At 43.7% G+C, this 20,087-nt stretch overlaps 1 protein-coding gene across 1 annotated transcript in view; it reads right to left on the bottom strand.

Moving 5' to 3' along the window:
• The window catches only part of LOC124620624 (ADP-ribosylation factor-like protein 3), a 55,929-nt gene that overhangs the window by 21,881 nt on the left and 13,961 nt on the right, over positions 1-20,087 (bottom strand). The window lies entirely within an intron of this gene.

The raw sequence follows: 20,087 nt of genomic DNA, 5'->3' as shown, positions 1-20,087 counted from the left end.
AGGATAAAGTGAAAGCATGATCTAGCTCCCTCATAGTAAAGGCGGCATTGTAGCACTCTTGATCACCCGAGCCTCCTCCGCTCATTTCCGATGGAAGAACGCAGGGTGATAGTGGAAGGAGCTTGAGATCTCCGCAAAATGGTGGCCCAAGGCATTGGAGATAGCAACAGGGTCCACGATGACATCGTCTGCTACAGTCAGGCCGGAAATTGGGGAATGGGAAATGGGGAATTGGGGAGAGCCGTCAGAGGTTGGCCCACACGACGGAAGAGTGAATGGAACTGTTAAAAGAACTAGTTTTTTTGCCATCCCGAAGAATGTGATGACATGTGCATGCATCTGTTTATAATGATTGCAGTTTGCCATTGGAGGATGACCGTTAAAAACAAGGAGCGCACATCTCCGTGCACGAATTGCATCATGGCACACCTCAGTTCACCAAGGGACTGCGACACAGTATGGTAAAGAGGAAGTGCGAGGAATGGAACATTCTGCGGAGGTAAGAATAACATTTGTATGATATTCCACCTGGTCATCACAACTGGCCTTAATAAGCTGCCATTTGATTTGGCACGGAGGAGGGGTAGGAGTCGGCAAATGGATAGCACACGGGAAATGGTGACTCGAGCATGTGTCAGAGGGAACGGACCAGGGAAAAGGTCAAGTAAAGAAGGAAAAGGTGAACTGCAACAGCTTGAAGACGGGTAGCCAAGGAGGTGGGTTGACTGTGAATGCCATCCCGTATGAGCAGCATGACTCCCCCATGAGATGGAATGCCGTCCTCGGGGGGAGGGGGGGGGGGGGGGGGGGAGGTCAAAATGGACCATGAAGGAATGCAAGCGCTTAAAGTGGTCAAAAGGATGCAATTTTGTTTCTTGAAGGCAGAGAACAAGTGGATGCTGTGATTCTAAGAGCAGTAGTAAATCCTCCTCGTTGGATCAAAAATGGTGAACGCTCCATTGGAGGAGAGTCATGATGAGGAAAAAATGAAGGTAAGTCACCGCACCAGTTGCTGAGCTGTTCTGGAAGCCGATACCAAAAAATGTCAGCGCCAATGATGAAGGCACATGCGACACCACGGTCAGTCCAAGAGCCATCAGTGAATACAAAAGTACTATCGCAAACTGAAGGCAAAAGAGTGAGGCTGGTGTAGTGTCCTTAAGAAGCGAATGAATGCCAAAGTGAACAAGGCTGCCGCATGAAGCCAAGGTGGTGAATGTTTCACGCCCACCGGGAAAGACTTGCTGCTGCAGGGCAAAGATGGAGGGGGATCCCACTGCATGAGGTCTACAGAAGCCTCGGCACTCTTCTGCTGTCGGCCTGTGGAGTCCAGAGCAGATAAACGGTTGGTGGTGCACACCGGGGACACAAAGGTCAGCCAGGAGAGGGTATCACGTGGCGACACCATCGAAGAGGATCTCCGAGTCAGCGAAGGAGAAGACCTTTTGCCTTTGTTTCACTTCTTTGAGCCTTTCCAGTTAGCAGAGGAAGACTCAGGTGTTGGTTGGCTGGATGGACGTACAAATTTCTCGTGAGAGTATTCCTTCTGTCCCTACCGGCCTGCTGGTTGTGTAGATGGTAACTTCGCCCCATGAAGCGAGAGTATGGTGGCATGTTGTACAGCTGGTGGAGGATACGAGGACACTACCATGATGGTGGGCGATTTCACAACTGCGGTTCTAAATTTGAGGTCACATGTCTGCGGTGCTAAATTTGAGGTCTCATATATGAGTGGCCATGTCCTTCGTGGAGTGGGATGTAGCAAGGACAATACTGTAGGTGAAAGATGGTAGAACGCAGGGTTTTTGACTAGCCAACAACTTGCGAATGACTGGGTAAGACACTTTTTCCTTCAGCCGGATCTACTGGACAGTTCACTCATAAAAATACAAGGGACAATAGTAGGTGGAGGCAGCGGGGTCACCACTGCAGTTGATGCAGCGGGGAGAAGGAGGCGGACAATCAGCCTTGTGGGCATTCCTACCTTAGGTTACACATTTAGTTGGTTGTCGACAGGACTCTCGAGTGTGGTTGAAACAATGACACTGATAGCAGTGCATCGGGTTCAGAATATACGCCATTCAGGAGAGCACAGGGACGAAGAAGAAAAAGAGGAAACGCAAATGCCGAAGTGGAGGAAGGATAGTACAAGGTGAATGAAGAAACAGAAAAGGAACAGTGGAGCGTATTCTGATACTGACGCCAAATACGCAGAATACGTTTCCAAAAACAGTCCAGACATGTTCCCCAAGGGTGGGAAAAAGAACAGCAAGAGGATAGGCATGTGGCACGGAATGGAAAAGATGCTACAAAGGCCGGGGTCCTGTGGTAGCCAAGCACAAACCCCCCAAAGAGCAGTGAGCCCACCTGGGGAACCTATTTTTTTACTAGCGTCTCGATATAACTGTATTTTGAACAGGTCTGGATGAGGTATTAATTATTACAGATGTAGGGTCCATTCTACATTATTCCGCTTTCATTTTATTACATCCTCCAAGGCACCCTCTAATGCTCATTGGTTGGAGTGCTGTGTATTCATACCACCAATTCCTAATGCATGCACTACCGAGTAGGCGATGTCACCACCCACCACCAGCGCATTCACCTTATATCTACATCCCACTGCCCAGCTGCCGCTTCACTAGTTTCTGAAGCCTGGTTTATGCAGACAATTTGCACAATATAAAACCCGTTGTTGATAACTGTGTCCCTGCCTTATCCAATTATACATTTTTGTGCACTTATGTCCTTACATCAAAAATTTCAGATTCTTTAACAACCCCCCCCCCCCCCCTCCCAAATAGTCTGTAAGTCCCCTATTTGGGCAAGTTGTCTTTGCAAAGGAGTGTCTGGTAATATATTTTAACACTGTCAGTCACCACTCCTGCAGAGAAAGGGAGGGTTGCGCAAGTGGCCACTTACTTGCAGGAATTCAGGAGCAGTTTATTAATGATTTTGAGTTGTTAAATTTCATTTCACACTGAGTTGTTGTCTGTTCCTGCAACTGTATCCATGACTTTTGCACTGGAATGGCCAATGTTGCAAGTCAAGAGTGGTTCATACTGCCTAAAGCCTGCTTCTGGGGCATGCCTTACAACTGTAATGTAAGGAATGTGGGAATATGGTCATTTGAGTTCTGGGGGATGTGAGCACCAAGTTGGATTCATAGGACTCTCTCTCTCTCTCTCTCTCTCTCTCTCTCTCTCTCTCTGACCTGACAACAACCAATCTTCCTTCCTAACACTCTGCACTTCGGCACACCCTAACGTAGCAGTTGGCTGCTCCAAACAGCTATGGCATGCTCACCTTCCACAGGCATACCCCTTACACCCCGCATATTCAATTATATCATGGTTTTTACCTATTCAGTTCTTATGTTACCTGTCCCTTGTCCTTTCTTTTACCTTTGCAAGATCATCTGGAAGAAAGCAGATACATGAAAGAAGACAAAGATGCAAGACTAAGCAAGAATAAAGATAAGACTTCTTTGTCCAGGTGGCACTATTAATCTGAGTTTGGCAGGTTTCTGAGGTACATAACTGAATTGGCTCTTGTTGTTGGTGCTGTCTGAGTTTGTGGTGCTAAATCATATTCATTGGCAACACATCGCTACAAGAGCAGCTGCAGCATTCCACAGGAGCATCCCTCTTATCTCAATCAATGCTTGCAGTTAATACTAATTTACTACAGTAGAAATACTTAGTGACTCAGATCAACTGACAGAAATTTTTGTTCAGTGACTATTGCAATATATATGAACAGACACTATCTCTGAGACATGGACTAGGAGAGGCAATACACAATTATCAGCAGAACTATTAACCTACCCTAATAATAATAATAATTTACTTATTGTGTGTCAATAGTAGATAATCATTATTATTGCGTACTTGTGTAGAAAACATATAAATTAGGTTTTTTAAACTGAAACATTCAAATAAGAAACATGAGTTATGGGTTTATTTATTGAATGTCAGTTTTTATTTGTAATTCAATGTTGCTATCTGAATTTACATATTGTCATTGGGAGCTGTGGATGTTAGAAAATGGGAGTGCCAAGTGAAGAAATCAGAACACTTCCAAGAGTTCAATACAGTGGGTGACAGCAGTGTGGTGGCAGCCAGAAACATTTGTGCCGTGTATAGAGATAATGCCATTGGACAGAGCATGGCAAGAAAACGGTTTTCTCATTGTAAGGAGGATTGTTTCGACATTAGTGACTCAACGTTCAGCAAGACATTCAGAATTTGATGAAGATAGTTTAAACGATTTAATCAACAATTATCCATGTCAGTGTACTCAAGAACTGGCAAATCAGATGAACTGTGATCATTCCACCATTGTGCAATGAGTAGGGTTCAAAAATCTTGTGAATGGGTACCGCATGCTCTAAGCCAAAATCGCAAAAATAAGCAGGTTGCAACACATGCATCTCTGCTTGCTCATCATCAATTGCCTCACAACCAACACCGACCATTCCTATCCTGTATCATTGCTGGTGACGAGAAACAGTGTCTTTATGCTAACATAAGGAAAAGAAAGGAATAGCTGAGGCCTCACAAATCTGCGAGTGCCCGTACAAAGATCTGGGCACACCCACAAAAGGTAATATTATAAATCTGTAGGAAGAGTGGCAGTGTGGTGTACTATGAATTGCTTCCCCGAGGTGTACCCATTATTGCTGACTTTTATTGTCTACAACTGAGATGTCTTGCAGATACAATCCAAGAACTATGAGCAGGAAAACTGTGTGAAGTGATGCTACTCCACGATAATGCACACCTGCATTCTGCTAGACTGACAAAAAACACTACACAGGAGTTGGGTTGGGAAGTCACTCCACATCCATCTCACTCACCTGATCCTGCGCTCTCCGATTTTCACCTTCTCCGCTCTCTATCAGACAACCTTCAAGGAACTTCCTTTCTGGATGAAAACACACTCTGAACATGGGCGACGAGCTCTTTACCTCAAAACCACATGATTTCTACAGTAATTGAAACATAAAGTTACGGCAGCATCGGCAGACTGTTATAAATAGTGAAGGAGAACATGTTATTGATGACAGAAGTCTGTGTTACATGTATCTGTTGCGTTTTTTAAACTTTTGGAAAAACACTAGGAACATGTGCACTAACCCAATACAACTGATTAAAGAAATGGGGCACAAGGTACTTAAAGATAATAAAGAGGCAATAAGAGAAATAACGACTGATATGAAGGATGTAAAAGGAGAATTGAAGATTGATATTTGGGAAGCAAGGAAAAAATATACATTCTGAATGTGAGAGGTCGGAAAGAGAATGTGAGGAGGTACTAAGGGATGAATTTGGTTTCAAAAGCAACGAACTATCAAATAACTTTCCTATCTTTAAACCAGGTAATCATATCTTTCAGAACATTCGAGTGCACACTTCCCACCTGAGGGAACCAAAAAAGAAAGATTCAGTTCGTTACTGGATACCTAGGTTTGGGGTGTGGGGGGTGAAGGGTGGAGGGGGATGGGGGTGGAAGAGGTGTGAAGGGATGCACAGAATGGTAAGTGTTGCACATAGTTAGTTTACCAACTGGCAAAAGTTTTGTAAATCATTTAAAAAAAAAAAATAATTGGTCTCATGCAGAACAGTATGAACACACTTTAAAATTGATAGACACTAGCCCATATGAAATGAAGTGAGGAAGGAACAAACGGATTTTTGAGTAGCATCTAAATAACGCTAGGGAAAGATGTGCAATTTGCTTTACAACCATTACTAGGTACGAAAGTGTGTCATGGTACTGCGTGTTTCACATGAGAAAGAAAACAATATACCGAGCTGACATTGTTGAAGAAAATTTCAGTCTGTACAAGCGGTGGTGATTTTTTCTTCTTTTTTTTGTTTTTTATAAGTACTGCACTGGCTCCAATATTAAGGGGAAGGAAAATTTATATTTTTTATAATTCATTTAGTAGTTATTTATTTCTTGGTTGCTAACTCATGATTTAGATGTGATAGCCTACGCCATAGTAAGAAAATTATGCAATTATTAAGATCAGATGAGTATTATGTGAGTAATAATATGTAGTTAAGAGAACGTGTTACACAGCCATCAAGCTTGGCTGGTCTTGAGACAAGGCTTCCCTGCACGACGTAATAAAGATATACAACTTAATATTGGGGTAATTAGAACAAGTTGCTGTCTTACTATAAAGTACGACACACAATGGTAGGGCTGTAAGTTACGAGAACTAAAAGAATATGCAGTCAGCCGAAAGGGGTAAATAGTATGAATTGCTGAGCTAGATAAGAAAAGGGTTCTCATTACAGTGACGTAGTAAATATTACAGGGAATTTAGTACGCAAGCAAATCCTGTGATGTCACTTGCAGACACAATAGATCTTTCAGACCAAGGAGTCTGAAGTTTTTGCCCAGAAGGTGCCAATGATGTTATAGTTGTGATGGAGGGAGAAGTCCACACAAATTTGAGTTAGACTCTTAACATTTGTAACTTTGTTCCTGCATTAAGCCAAATCAAAAATTTGTGACCTAGAATACCCCAGATTACTAATTAGAAGGGCAGTGGTGTGAAATTAATCAACTCATTATGTTTGCCTGATGAGGTCTTATTTATTTGAAGCATAACACACTAATACAACAAATTAAAATTAGTAAAACTTACGTACTGATGATAAAAAGAATAATGTAATAAGAGTAATGGAGCTCCTAGTGTAGCTCCTATAATCATTAGGGACAAGAAAAATTTGCAATAAATGTGAATACAGATGGTAAATTCTGTCTCAAAATGTGAAAACATGAAATTTCCCAACAGGAATTTACTGCAAATTTTATACAGATGAATTCTTTTATTACAAATAGTTTGAAATAGCATTATTTTAAACATAGCTGCGTAACAGCAACGGTTCCACGTAATTAGATTAAAAACAGCCGACCCATTGCAAAGGATAAAGTAGTCTTTACCTAGGTTTCGATAAGTTTAAACCTATCTTCTTCAGAAGTCGGCAGTATTATATTAACATGGAGTGATACGTCATTGCCATTTTTACAAACATCTCCATAGCTCCATTAGTCAAAATCATTAGTCAAATCAAATATAGCCCTAAGAGCATAAGCTTATGCGCTCTCCAACTTCCATGTACTTAATTTTATTTATCTGACAAACCCTACTCTTAGGGCTATATTTGATTTTGACTAATGGAGCTATGGAGATGTTTGTAAAAATGGCAATGACGTATCACTCCATGTTAATATAATACTACCGACTTCTGAAGAAGATAGGTTTAAACTTATCGAAACCTAGGTAAAGACTACTTTATCCTTTGCAACGGGTCGGCTGTTTTTAATCTAATTGTTTGAAATAGCTTTACTTTCTGCATAGAAATATAAAAAACGTAACCAGTTTTCGATTACTGGTATTGCATGTCATATAGCAAGGCCCAACCTCCCAAGATAATGCACTTATCAAAGTGTTTGCTAATAATAAATGCATAAAGCCAATGCAGTATCAGTATGCTTGATGTTCTAGTGGCATGCCAACAGTGGGCAGTTGAATGGTCTATACAACATACAAGGTGTGTAATACAACCAAGTACTCAATTGTAGGATTTAGCATCTTAAAACAAATAAACACATATGTTTACTAGCTATAATGCAGACACTTTTAACATGGCAGTTTTAGATGGCTGGTATTACAAACTGTGTGTGTGCCAAGTAGCACTCGAGGTCAGGCTTGAGCAACCTCATTAACAAAAGTCTGCCAATCTCAACAAGCAACTGCATGGTAGCCATTCGCAAATGTTTTGTGTTACGCTTTGCTCACTGTTTCTTATTTTGAAATGAGTGAACCGAATAATCCCGGTCCATCAAGGATTTCAAACAGGACCCTCAGAACACCAGAACAAATTAGAGATTCCAGTGACAATGTGTCAATTCTGTTTTTGCAGAACACGGGTGGAGACTGCTCGCGTCTCTGCTCTTTGTGTCCGTGTATGTGCGGATGGATGTGTGTGTGTGTGTGTGTGTGTGTGTGTGTGTGTGTGTGTGTGTGTGTGTGTGTGTGCGCGCGGGCGAGTGTATACCTGTCCTTTTTTCCCCCTAAGGTAAGTCTTTCCACTCCCGGGATTGGAATGACTCCTTACCCTCTCCCTTAAAACCCACATCATTTCGTCTTTCCCACTCCTTCCCTCTTTCCTGATGAAGCAACAGTTTGTTGTGAAAGCTTGAATTTTGTGTGTATGTTTGTGTGTCTATCGACCTGCCAGCACCTTTGTTTGGTATATATATATGATATGGTTATAATAGAGGGAAACATTCCACGTAGGAAATATATATCTAAAAACAAAGATGATGTGACTTACCAAATGAAAGTGCTGGCAGGTCGACAGACACACAAACAAACACAAACATACACACAAAATTCAAGCTTTCGCAACAAACTGTTGCCTCATCAGGAAAGAAGGAAGGAGAGGGAAAGACGAAAGGATGTGGGTTTTAAGGGAGAGGGTAAGGAGTCATTCCAATCCCGGGAGCGGAAAGACTTACCTTAGGGGGAAAAAAGGACGGGTATACACTCGCACACACATACATATCCATCCACACATATACAGACACAAGCAGACATATTTAAAGACCAAAGAGGAAAATAAGACGACAGAAAAGATTCCTCTTTCTGTTTTTGCCAGTAGTTTCACTTTGTATTCACCTTCTCCTTTTTACCGTAATCTGCTATACTATTTTATCCCGCCTATATATATACTCAATAATACGTAACCCACTTCCAAACCATAACCAAAAAAATATTTTTTTTTTTTTTTTTTTGCCGCTTTCAGCACTACCGCCGCTATAATATCCACCGTTTCTAGTTCACAAACAGCTCCTTTCACCTTTTAAACAACCATTTCGGCCAGTTCTAATAACTTTCCCCTTATTTCCATTTCCGTTTTTCCCACATCACTGATCATTTTTAGCCGCTTCCCACAGGTTTTAACGCCATTATTTCTTCGTCAGACAATTGTTAGCCTCATTTTCATAATCTGCCACCACAATACCACTCCTTTTAATATACTACACGCAGTTTTTTCGAAATTTTCCCGAATCTCTCCGTCCTTTAACGTGTTTTGGCGGCAACACAACCACCTAACCTTTATGCACATCGTTGTCTACCAACCCAAGTCCAACATAGCCCAGCTGTAACCAACACCTTTTCGCCTTTTTTCATTCCAGATCTCCAGTTTCTTTCCGGTTCACCTTTATCTCTCCCCATATATTTTTACTTTCATTTTCATTTCAACCTCATGTTACACTTTCCACCTTCTAATACCATGTCACCCTCACAACACCCCCACAATGACCCCATTAAGTTTTATTTACATTCCCTTCGCAAACATGCCTTCGCCCTAGCCAGATTACGCTTGCATATTTTATTTTCTCAGGCTTGTCTGACATTTGGCATTACCCCCAAAGGCCTCACACTCAAAGTTCCCATCTCTGGCTGCAACCCTTCCTTCCATCAGTCCCTATACCAGTTCCAAACTGAACAATCCATTGCCCTCACCCACCTAATCCTTCACCTACACATCAACTCAGCCAATGAACACACCCGTCAACTCCTATCCTTAATAAAAGTCCTTAATCTTTCCTCTCCCACATCCACACCGGCTGTTCAGAGCATCCTCCTACAGGCCAACCGTAAATTAGAACAGCATGCCACCCTCCACCTCAAAAAACTATCCAATCTCCTGGTTTCCCACCTCCGGAAAGGCAACTCACTCACCCTTCACAACCTTTCCAGCAAACCTCAACCTCCTCTCATTGCACACAAACCCAGTCTCTCCCATCTACTCAATCTCCCACTTCCAGCTCCACTCCCTCCAAAACCTCAAAATTCCAATCAACACAATCTGGAACCACAACACCCTAATTCAGTAGTTAACCTTTCCTCCAAACCTCTCTCCCAATCCGAAACCTCTGTCCTATCCAAAGGCCTCACCTTCAGCCCCACTCCCAGATTCAACCAAACAGCCCTCGTCAAAGATTTACTGTCCTACACTCGTGCTCTCTGCTGGAAGTATCACTTTGCCACGAAGAAAAATGATCCTAATCCTACTCCTAATGATCCGACTCATCAAGACACCATCCAAATTGAACCCTGCCTGGAACAGTTCCGTCCTCCGTCACAGCGGGACCCACCTCCTCTTCCTCAAAATCACCCTCTCCAAACCTTCCAGGAATTTCTGACTTCCAGCCTTGCATCTCAATCCTTCTTAAAAAACCTTAATCCTACACCCAACATCACCACTGCTGAAGCCCAGGCTATCCGTGATCTGAAGGCTGACCGATCCATCGTCATTCTTCCGGCGGACAAGGGTTCCACGACCGTGGTACTTGATCGTCGGGAGTATGTGGCTGAGGGACTGCGTCAGGTTTCAGACAACACCACATACAAAGTTTGCCAAGGTAACCCCATTCCCGATGTCCAGGCGGAGCTTCAAGGAATCCTCAGAACCTTAGGCCCCCTGCAAAACCTTTCACCTGACTCCATCAACCTCCTGACCCCACCGACACCCCGAACCCCTACCTTCTACCTTCTTCCTAAAATCCACAAACCCAATCATCCCGGCCGCCCCATTGTAGCTGGTTACCAAGCCCCCACAGAACGTATCTCTGCCTACGTAGATCAACACCTTCAACCCATTACATGCAGTCTCCCATCCTTCATCAAGGACACCAACCACTTCCTTGAACGCCTGGAATCCTTACCCAATCTGTTACCCCCGGAAACCATCCTTGTAACCATTGATGCCACGTCCTTATACACAAATATTCCGCACGTCCAGGGTCTCGCTGCGATGGAGCATTTCCTTTCACGCCGATCACCTGCCACCCTACCTAAAACCTCTTTCCTCATCACCTTAGCCAGCTTCATCCTGACCCACAACTTCTTCACTTTTGAGGGCCTGACATACCAACAATTAAAGGGAACAGCCATGGGCACCAGGATGGCCCCCTCGTATGCCAACCTATTCATGGGTCGCTTAGAGGAAGCCTTCTTGGTTACCCAAGTCTGCCAACCCAAAGTTTGGTACAGATTTATTGATGACATCTTCATGATCTGGACTCACAGTGAAGAAGAACTCCAGAATTTCCTCTCCAACCTCAACTCCTTTGGTTCCATCAGTTTCACCTGGTCCTACTCCAAATCCCATGCCACTTTCCTTGACGTTGACCTCCACCTGTCCAATGGCCAACTTCACACGTCCGTCCACATCAAACCCACCAACAAGCAACAGTACCTCCATTATGACAGCAGCCACCCATTCCACATCAAACGGTCCCTTCCCTACAGCCTAGGTCTTCGTGGCAAACGAATCTGCTCCAGTCCGACTTCCCTGAATCATTACACCAACAACCTGAAAACAGCTTTCGCATCCCGCAACTACCATCCCGACCTGGTACAGAAGCAAGTAACCAGAGCCACTTCCTCGTCCCCTCAAACCCAGAATCCCTCACAGAAGAACCACAAAAGTGCCCCACTTGTGACAGGATACTTTCCGGGACTGGACCAGACTCTGAATGTGGCTCTCCAGCAGGGATACGACTTCCTCAAATCCTGCCCTGAAATGAGATCCATCCTTCATGAAATCCTCCCCACTCCACCAAGAGTGTCTTTCCGCCGTCCACCTAACCTTCGTAACCTGTTAGTTCATCCCTATGAAATCCCCAAACCACCTTCCCTACCCTCTGGCTCCTATCCTTGTAACCGCCCCCGATGCAAAACCTGTCCCATGCACCCTCCCACCACCACCTACTCCAGTCCTGCAACCCGGAAGGTGTACACGATCAGAGGCAGAGCCACGTGTGAAAGCACCCACGTGATTTACCTACTGACCTGCCTACACTGTGATGCATTCTATGTGGGAATGACCAGCAACAAACTGTCCATTCGCATGAATGGACACAGGCAGACAGTGTTTGTTGGTAATGAGGATCACCCTGTGGCTAAACATGCCTTGGTGCACAGCCAACACATCTTGGCACAGTGTTACACCGTCCGGGTTATTTGGATACTTCCCACCAACACCAACCTATCCGAACTCCGGAGATGGGAACTTGCCCTTCAGTATATCCTCTCTTCTCGTCATCCGCCAGGCCTCAATCTCCGCTAATTTCAAGTTGCTGCCACTCATACCTCACCTGTCTTTCAACAACTTCTTTGCCTCTACACTTCTGCCTCGACTGACATCTCTGCCCAAACTCTTTGTCTTTAAATATGTCTGCTTGTGTCTGTATGTGTGGATGGATATGTGCGTGTGTGCGAGTGTATACCTGTCCTTTTTTTCCCCTAAGGTAAGTCTTTCCCCTCCCGGGATTGGAATGACTCCTTACCCTCTCCCTTAAAACCCACTTCCTTTCGTCTTCCCCTCTCCTTCCCTCTTTCCTGATGAGGCAACAGTTTGTTGCGAAAGCTTGAATTTTGTGTGTATGTTTGTGTGTCTATCGACCTGCCAGCGCTTTTGTTCGGTAAGTCACCTCATCTTTGTTTTTATATATAATTTTTCCCACGTGGAATGTTTCCTTCCATTATATATATATATATATAATATAATGATTCAATATAATAGAGGGAAACACTCCACGCGGGAAAAAAAAATTTAAAAACAAAGATGATGTGACTTACCATACGAAAGCGCTGGCAGGTCGATAGAAACACAAATAGTGTCTGTATATGTGTGGATGGATATGTGTGTGTGTGCGCGCGAGTGTATATCCCTCCTTTTTTCCCCCTAAGGTAAGTCTTTCCGCTCCCGGGATTGGAATGACTCCTTACCCTCTCCCTTAAAACCCACTTCCTTTCGTCTTTAACTCTCCTTCCCTCTTTGCTGATGAGGCAACAGTTTGTTGCGAAAGCTTGAATTTTGTGTGTATGGATGTGTCTGTTTGTGTTTCTATCGACCTGCCAGCGCATTCGTATGGTAAGTCACATCATCTTTGTTTTTTATATATATATATATATATATATATATATATATATATATATATATAGACACACACACACACACACACACACACACACACACACACACACACACACACACACCAAATGAAAGTGCTGGCAGGTCGACAGACACACAAACAAACACAAACATACACACAAAATTCAAGCTTTCGCAACAAACTGTTGCCTCATCAGGAAAGAAGGAAGGAGAGGGAAAGACGAAAGGATGTGGGTTTTAAGGGAGAGGGTAAGGAGTCATTCCAATCCCGGGAGCGGGAAGACTTACCTTAGGGGGAAAAAAGGACGGGTATACACTCGCGCACACACACACATATCCATCCACACATATACAGACCAAGCAGACATATTTAAAGACAAAGAGTTTGGGCAGAGATGTCAGTCGAGGCAGAAGTGCAGGGGCAAAGATGTTGTTGGATGACAGGTGAGGTATGAGTGGCGGCAACTTGAAATTAGCGGAGATTGAGGCCTGGTGCATAACGGGAAGAGAGGATATATTGAAGAGCAAGTTCCCATCTCCGGGGTTCGGATAGGTTGGTGTTAGTGGGAAGTATCCAGATAACCCGGACGGTGTAACACTGTGCCAAGATGTGCTGTCCGTGCAGCAAGGCATGTTTAGCCGCAGGGTGATCCTCATTACCAACAAACACTGTCTGCCTGTGTCCATTCATGCGAATGGACAGTTTGTTGCTGGTCATTCCCACATAGAATGCGTCACAGTGTAGGCAGGTCAGTTGGTAGATCACGTGGGTGCTTTCACACGTGGCTCTGCCTTTGATCGTGTACACCTTCCGGGTTACAGGACTGGAGTAGCTAGTGGTGGGAGGGTGCATGGGACAGGTTTTACACCGGGGGCGGTTACAAGGGTAGGAGCCAGAGGGTAGGGAAGGTGGTTTGGGGATTTCATAGGGATGAACTGAGGTTACGAAGGTTAGGTGGACGGCGGAAAGACACTCTTGGTGGAGTGGGGAGGATTTCATGAAGGATGGATCTCATTTCAGGGCAGGATTTGAGGGAGTCGTATCCCTGCTGGAGAGCCACATTCAGAATCTGATCCAGTCCCGGAAAGTATCCTGTCACAAGTGGGGCACTTTTGTGGTTCTTCTGTGGGAGGTTCTGGGTTTGAGAGGATGAGGAAGTGGCTCTGGTTATTTGCTTCTGTACCAGGTCGGGAGGGTAGTTGCGGGATGCGAAAGCTGTTGTCAGATTGTTGGTGTAATGCTTCAGGGATTCCGGACTGGAGCAGATTCGTTTGCCACGAAGACCTAGGCTGTAGGGAAGGGACCGTTTGATGTGGAATGGGTGGCTGCTGTCATAATGGAGGTACTGTTGCTTGTTGGTGGGTTTGATGTGGACGGACGTGTGAAGCTGGCCATTGGACAGGTGGAGGTCAACATCAAGGAAAGTGGCATGGGATTTGGAGTAGGACCAGGTGAAGCTGATGGAACCAAAGGAGTTGAGGTTGGAGAGGAAATTCTGGAGTTCTTCTTCACTGTGAGTCCAGATCATGAAGATGTCATCAATAAATCTGTACCAAACTTTGGGTTGGCAGGCCTGAGTAACCAAGAAGGCTTCCTCTAAGCAACCCATGAATAGGTTGGCGTACGAAGGGGCCATCCTGGTACCCATGGTTGTTCCCTTTAATTGTTGGTATGTCTGGCCTTGAAAAGTGAAGAAGTTGTGGGTTAGGATGAAGCTGGCTAAGGTTTCGCATCCCGCAACTACCCTCCCGACCTGGTACAGAAGCAAATAACCAGAGCCACTTCCTCATCCTCTCAAACCCAGAACCTCCCACAGAAGAACCACAAAAGTGCCCCACTTGTGACAGGATACTTTCCGGGACTGGATCAGATTCTGAATGTGGCTCTCCAGCAGGGATATGACTTCCTCAAATCCTGCCCTGAAATGAGATCCATCCTTCATGAAATCCTCCCCACTCCACCAAGAGTGTCTTTCCGCCGTCCACCTAACCTTCGTAACCTCTTAGTTCATCCCTATGAAATCCCCAAACCACCTTCCCTACCCTCTGGCTCCTACCCTTGTAACCGCCCCCGGTATAAAACCTGTCCCATGCACCCTCCCACCACTAGCTACTCCAGTCCTGTAACCCGGAAGGTGTACACGATCAAAGGCAGAGCCACGTGTGAAAGCACCCACGTGATCTACCAACTGACCTGCCTACACTGTGACGCATTCTATGTGGGAATGACCAGCAACAAACTGTCCATTCGCATGAATGGACACAGGCAGACAGTGTTTGTTGGTAATGAGGATCACCCTGCGGCTAAACATGCCTTGCTGCACGGACAGCACATCTTGGCACAGTGTTACACCGTCCGGGTTATCTGGATACTTCCCACTAACACCAACCTATCCGAACCCCGGAGATGGGAACTTGCTCTTCAATATATCCTCTCTTCCCGTTATGCACCAGGCCTCAATCTCCGCTAATTTCAAGTTGCCGCCACTCATACCTCACCTGTCATCCAACAACATCTTTGCCCCTGCACTTCTGCCTCGACTGACATCTCTGCCCAAACTCTTTGTCTTTAAATATGTCTGCTTGGTCTGTATATGTGTGGATGGATATGTGTGTGTGTGCGCGAGTGTATACCTGTCCTTTTTTCCCCCTAAGGTAAGTCTTCCCGCTCCCGGGATTGGAATGACTCCTTACCCTCTCCCTTAAAACCCACATCCTTTCGTCTTTCCCTCTCATTCCTTCTTTCCTGATGAGGCAACAGTTTGTTGCGAAAGCTTGAATTTTGTGTGTACGTTTGTGTGTCTGTCGACCTGCCAGCACTTTCATTCGGTAAGTCACACTATCTTTGTTTTTAGATATATTTTTCCTACGTGGAATGTTTCCCTCTATTATAACTATATATATATATATATATATATATATATATAGATGTTGTTGTTGTTGTTGTTGTTGTTGTTGTGGTCTTCAGTCCTGAGACTGGTTTGATGCAGCTCTCCATGCTACTCTATCCTGTGCAAGATTTTCATCTCCCAGTGCCTACTGCAACCTACATCCTTCTGAATCTGCTTAGTGTATTCATCTCTTGGTCTCCCTCTACGATTTTACCCTCCACACTGCCCTCCAATACTAAATTGGTGATCCCCTGATGCCTCAGAACATGTCCTACCAACCGATCCCTTCTTCTGGTCAAGTTGTGCCACAAACTTCTCTTCTCCCCAATCCTATTCAATACTTCCTCATTAGTTATGTGATCTACCCATCAAATCTTCAGCATTCTTCTGTATCACCACATTTCGAAAGCTTCTATTGTCTTCTTGTCCAAACTATTTATCGTCCATGTTTCACTTCCATACATGGCTACACTCCATACAAATACTTTCAGAAATGACTTCCTGACACTTAAATCTATACTCGATGTTAACAAATTTCTCTTCTTCAGAAACACTTTCCTTGCCATTGCCAGTCTACATTTTATATCCTCTCTACTTCGACCATCATCAGTTATTTTGCTCCCCAAATAGCAAAACTCCTTTACTACTTTAAGTGTCTCATTTCCTAATCTAATTCCCTCAGCATCACCTGACTTAATTAGACCACATTCCATTATCCTTGTTTTGCTTTTGTTGATGTTCATCTTATATCCTCCTTTCAAGACACTGTCCATTCCATTCAACTGCTCTTCCAAGTCCTTTGCTGTCTCTGACAGAATTACAATGTCATCGGCGAACCTCAAAGTTTTTATTTCTTCTCCATGAATTTTAATACCTACTCTGAATTTTTCTTTTGTTTCCTTTACTGCTTGCTCAATATACAGATTGAATAACATCGGGGAGAGGCTACGACCCTGTCTTACTCCCTTCTCAACCACTGCTTCCCTTTCATGTCCCTCGACTCTTATAACTGCCATCTGGTTTCTGTACAAATTGTAAATAGCCTTTCGCTCCCTGTATTTTACCCCTGCCACCTTTAGAATTTGAAAGAGAGTATTCCAGTTAACATTGTCAAAAGCTTTCTCTAAGTCTACAAATGCTAGAAACGTAGGTTTGCCTTTCCTTAATCTTTCTTCTAAGATAAGTCGTAAGGTCAGTATTGCCTCACGTGTTCCAGTGTTTCTACGGAATCCAAACTGATCTTCCCCAAGGTTGGCTTCTACTAGTTTTTCCATTCATCTGTAAAGAATTCGTGTTAGTATTTTGCAGCTGTGACTTATTAAACTGATAGTTCGGTAATTTTCACGTCTGTTTACACCTGCTTTCTTTGGGATTGGAATTATTATATTCTTCTTGAAGTCTGAGGGTATTTCGCCTGTTTCATACATCTTGCTCACCAGATGGTAGAGTTTTGTCAGGACTGGCTCTCCCAAGGCCGTCAGTAGTTCCAATGGAATGTTGTCTACTCCGGGGGCCTTGTTTCGACTCAGGTCTTTCAGTGCTCTGTCAAACTCTTCACGCGTATCATATCTCCCATTTCATCTTCATCTACATCCTCTTCCATTTCCATAATATTGTCCTCAAGTACATCGCCTTTGTATAGACCCTCTATATACTCCTTCCACCTTTCTGCTTTCCCTTCTTTGCTTAGAACTGGGTTTCCATCTGAGCTCTTGATATTCATACAAGTCGTTCTCTTATCTCCAAATGTCTCTTTAATTTTCCTGTAGGCAGTATCTATCTTACCCCTAGTGAGATAGGCCTCTACATCCTTACATTTGTCCTCTAGCTGTGCCTGCTTAGCCATTTTGCACTTCCTGTCGATCTCATTTTTGAGACGTTTGTATTCCTTTTTGCCTGCTTCATTTGCTACATTTTTGTATTTTCTCCTTTCATCAATTAAATTCAATATTTCTTCTGTTACCCAAGGATTTCTACTAGCCGTCTTTTTACCTACTTGATCCTCTGCTGCCTTCGCTACTTCATCCCTCGAAGCTACCCATTCTTCTTCTACTGTATTTCTTTCCCCCATTCCTGTCAATCGTTCCCTTATGCTCTCCCTGAAACTCTGTACAACCTCTGGTTCTTTCAGTTTATCCAGGTCCCATCTCCTTAAATTCCCACCTTTTTGCAGTTTCTTCAGTTTTAATCTACAGGTCATAACCAATAGATTGTGGTCAGAGTCCACATCTGCCCCTGGAAATGTCTTACAATTTAAAACCTGGTTCCTAAATCTCTGTCTTACCATTATATAATCTATCTGATACCTTTTACTATCTCCAGGGTTCTTCCATGTATACAACCTTCTTTCATGATTCTTAAACCAAGTGTTAGCTATGATTATGTTGTGCTCTGTGCAAAATTCTACCAGACGGCTTCCTCTTTCATTTCTTAGCCCCAATCCATATTCACCTACTATGTTTCCTTCTCTCCCTTTTCCTACACTCGAATTCCAGTCACCCATGACTATTAAATTTTCGTCTCCCTTCACAATCTGAATGATTTCTTTTATTTCATCATACATTTCTCAATTTCTTCGTCATCTGCAGAGCTAGTTGGCATATAAACTTGCAATACTGTAGTAGGTGTGGGCTTCGTATCTATCTTGGCCACAATAATGCGTTCACTATGCTTTTTGTAGTAGCTTACCCGCATTCCTATTTTCCTATTCATTATTAAACCTACTCCTGCATTACCCCTATTTGATTTTGTGTTTATAACCCTGTAGTCACCTGACCAGAAATCTTGTTCCTCCTGCCACTGAACTTCACTAATTCCCACTATATCTAACTTCAACCTATCCATTTCCCTTTTTAAATTTTCTAACCTACCTGCCCGATTAAGGGATCTGACATTCCACGTTCCGATCTGTAGAACGCCAGTTTTCTTTCTCCTGATAACGACATCCTCTTGAGTAGTCCCCGCCCGGAGATCCGAATGGGGGACTATTTTACCTCTGGAATTTTTTACCCAAGAGGACGCCATCATCATTTAATCATACAGTAAAGCTGCATGCCCTCGGGAAAAATTATGGCTGTAGTTTCCCCTTGCTTTCAGCCGTTCGTAGTACCAGCACAGCAAGGCCGTTTCGGTTACTGTTACAAGGCCAGATCAGTCAATCATCCAGACTGTTGCCCTTGCAACTACTGAAAAAGGCTGCTGCCCCTCTTCAGGAACCACACGTTTGTCTCGCCTCTCAACAGATACCCCTCCGTGGGGGGTGTATATATATATTATATATAAAAACAAAGATGAGGTGACTTACCGAACAAAAGCGCTGAAAGGTCGATAGACACACAAACAAACAAACACAAACATACATACAAAATTCAAGCTTTCGCAACAAACTGTTGCCTCATCAGGAAAGAGGGAAGGAGAGGGGAAGACGAAAGGAAGTGGGTTTTAAGGGAGAGGGTAAGGAGTCATTTTAATCCCGGGAGCGGAAAGACTTACCTTAGGGGGAAAAAAAGGACAGGTATACACTCGCACACACGCACATATCCATCCTGTGCGTGTGTGCGAGTGTATACCTGTCCTTTTTTCCCCCTAAGGTGAGTCTTTCCGCTCCCGGGATTGGAATGACTCCTTACCCTCTCCCTTAAAACCCACTTCCTTTCGTCTTCCCCTCTCCTTCCCTCTTTCCTGATGAGGCAACAGTTTGTTGCGAAAGCTTGAATTTTGTGTGTATGTTTGTGTGTCTATCGACCTGCCAGCGCTTTTGTTCGGTAAGTCACCTCATCTTTGTTTTTTTTATACACACACACACACACACACACACACACACACACACACACACACCATTATTTATATATATATATATATATATATATATATATATATATATATGCGCGAAAGCTTCAATTTTGTGTGTATGTTTGTGTGTCTATCGACCTGCCAGCGCTTTCGTTTGGTAAGTCACATCATCTGTGTGATGATGTTCAATCTGAGATCAGTACTAATCTAGCTAGCTAATTAACCAACTTAAAAGTTTTTAACACATGGCATATGTGGTGTTCTGTGATGCAAACACAGAACTTTAAGTTGTTTTGGTGAAGATCAAATAACTGCTTGTGGGGTTATGAATTCTGAAAGTCACTAGCAATGAGCAAATCTATTTTCAACTGTGCTATCTTGATCATTTGGATGATGATTATTTATTTTGAAA

The sequence above is a fragment of the Schistocerca americana genome, chromosome 1 (genome assembly GCF_021461395.2).
Source record: "Schistocerca americana isolate TAMUIC-IGC-003095 chromosome 1, iqSchAmer2.1, whole genome shotgun sequence".
Classification (NCBI taxonomy): Eukaryota; Metazoa; Arthropoda; class Insecta; order Orthoptera; family Acrididae; genus Schistocerca; species Schistocerca americana.
The sequence above is the reverse complement of the archived record's forward strand: the minus strand, read 5'-3'. Positions and strand labels throughout refer to the sequence as shown.